Source organism: Marmota flaviventris, chromosome X, assembly GCF_047511675.1.
Source record: "Marmota flaviventris isolate mMarFla1 chromosome X, mMarFla1.hap1, whole genome shotgun sequence".
In the NCBI taxonomy this organism is placed as follows: Eukaryota; Metazoa; Chordata; class Mammalia; order Rodentia; family Sciuridae; genus Marmota; species Marmota flaviventris.
This window is the reverse complement of record NC_092518.1, coordinates 94173321-94176524: the sequence shown is the minus strand read 5'-3', so window position 1 is coordinate 94176524 and position 3204 is coordinate 94173321.

Below are 3204 nucleotides of genomic sequence, written 5' to 3'. Positions count from 1 at the left end.
AGGTGAAAGGTTGGGAAAAATCATATCACTCATATGGACTTCGGAAACAAGCAGATGTGTCCATACTCATATCAAATAAAATAGATTTCAAGCCCAAGTTAATCAAAAAGGGATAAAGAGGGACACTACATACTGCTCAAGGGAACCATACACCAACAAGACATAACAATCATAAATATATATGCCCCTAACAATGGTGCAGCTATGTTCATCAAACAAACTCTTCTCAAGTTCAAGAGTCTAATAGACCACCATACAATAATCATGGGAGACTTCAACACACCTCTCTCACCAATGGACAGATCTTCCAAACAAAAGTTGAATAAGGAAACTAGAACTCAATAACACAATTAATAACCTAGACTTAATTGACATATATAGAATATACTACCCAACATCAAGCAGTTACACTTTTTTCTCAGCAGCACATGGATCCTTCTCAAAAATAGATCACATATTATGTCACAGGGCAACTCTTAGACAATATAAAGGAGTAGAGATAATACCATGCATCTTATCTGATCATAATGGAATGAAACTGAAAATCAACGATAAAAGAAGGAAGGAAAAAGCATACATCACGTGGAGAATGAACAATAGTTTACTGAATGATCAATGGGTTATAGAAGACATCAAGGAGGAAATTAAAAAATTCTTAGAGATAAATGAAAACACAGACACAACATATCGGAATCTATGGGACACATTGAAAGCAGTTCTAAGAGGAAAATTCATTGCGTGGAGTTCATTCCTTAAAAAAAGAAAAAAAACAACAAATAAATTATCTCATACTTCATCTCAAAATCCTAGAAAAAGAAGAGCAAAACAACAGCAAAAGAAGTAGAAGGCAAGAAATAATGAAAATCAGAGCTGAAATTAATGAAATCGAAACAAAAGAAACAATTGAAAAAATTGACAAAACTAAAAGTTGGTTCTTTGAAAAAATAAACAAAATCGACAGACCCTTAGCCATGCTAGCGAAGAGAAGAAGAGAGAGAACTCAAATTACTAGCATACGGGATGAAAAAGGCAATATCACAACAGACACTTCAGAAATACAGAAGATAATCAAAAACTATTTTGAATCCTTATACTCCAATAAATTAGAAGATAGTGAAGGCATAGATAAATTTCTTAAGTCATATGATCTGCCCAGATTGAGTCAGGAAGATATAGACAACCTAAACAGACCAATATCAATCGAGGAAATAGAAGAAACCATCAAAAGACTACCAACTAAGAAAAGCCCAGGACCGGATGGGTATACAGCAGAGTTTTACAAAACCTTTAAAGAGGAACTAATACCAATACTTTTCAAGCTACTTCAGGAAATAGAAAAAGAGGGAGAACTTCCAAATTCATTCTACGAGGCCAACATCATCCTGATACCTAAACCAGACAAAGACACTTCAAAGAAAGAAAACTACAGACCAATATCTCTAATGGACCTAGATGCAAAAATCCTCAATAAAATTCTGGTGAATCAGATACAAAAACATATCAAAAAAATTGTGCACCATGATCAAGTAGGATTCATCCCTGGGATGCAAGGATGGTTCAATATACGGAAATCAATAAATGTTATTCACCACATCAATAGACTTAAAAATAAGAACCATATATGATCATCTTGATAGATGAGGAAAAAGCATTCAACAAAGTACAGCATCCCTTTATGTTCAAAACTCTAGAAAAACTAGGGATAACAGGAACATACCTCAATATTGTAAAAGCAATCTATGCTAAGCCTCAGGCTAGCATCATTCTGAATGGAGAAAAATTGAAGGCATTCCCTCTAAAATCTGGAACAATACAGGGATGCCCTCTCTCACCACTTCTGTTCAACATAGTTCTTGAAACACTGGCCAGAGCAATTAGACAGACGAAAGAAATTAAAGGCATAAAAATAGGAAAAGAAGAACTTAAATTATCACTATTTGCAGTTGACATGATTCTATACCTAGCAGACTCAAAAGGGTCTACAAAGAAACTATTAGAGCTAATAAATGAATTCAGCAAAGTGGCAGGATATAAAATCAACACGCATAAATCAAAGGCATTCCTGTATATCAGCGACAAACCCTCTGAAATGGAAATGAGGACAACCACTCCATTCACAATATCTTCAAAAAAAATAAAATACTTGGGAATCAACCTAACAAAAGAGGTGAAAGACTTATACAATGAAAACTACAGAACCCTAAAAAGAGAAGTAGAAGAAGATCTTAGAAGATGGAAAAATATACCCTGTTCATGGATAGGCAGAACTAACATCATCAAAATGGCAATATTACCAAAAGTTCTCTATAGGTTTAATGCAATGCCAATCAAAATCCCAATGGCATTTCTTGTAGAAATAGAGAAAGCAATCATGAAATTCATATGGAAAAATAAAAGACCCAGAATAGCAAAAGCAATGTTAAGCAGGAAGTGTGAATCAGGCAGTATAGCGATGCCAGACTTCAAACTATACTACAGAGCAATAGTAACAAAAACAGCATGGTACTGGTACCAAAACAGGCGGGTGGACCAATGGTACAGAATAGAGGACACAGAAACCAATCCACAAAACTACAACTATCTTATAACTATCTTATATTTGATAAAGGGGCTAAAAGCATGCAATGGAGGAAGGATAGCATCTTCAACAAATGGTGCTGGGAAAACTGGAAATCCATATGCAACAAAATGAAACTGAATCCCTTTCTCTCGCCATGCACAAAAGTGAATTCAAAATGGATCAAGGAGCTTGATATCAAATCAGAGACATGCCATCTGATAGAAGAAAAAGTTGGCTACGATCTACATACTGTGGGGTCGGGCTCCAAATTCCTCAATAGGACACCCATAGCACAAAAGTTAATAACTAGAATCAACAAATGGGACTTACTCAAACTAAAAAGTTTTTTCTCAGCAAAAGAAACAATAAGAGAGGTAAATAGGGAGCCTACATCCTGGGAACAAATCTTTACTCCTCACACTTCAGATAGAGCCCTAATATCCAGAGTATACAAAGAACTCAAAAAATTAGACAATAAAATAACAAACAACCCAATCAACAAATGGGCCAAGGACCTGAACAGACACTTCTCAGAGGAGGACATACAATCAATCAACAAGTACATGAAAAAATGCTCACCATCTCTAGCAGTCAGAGAAATGCAAATCAAAACCACCCTAAGATACCATCTCACTCCAGTAAGA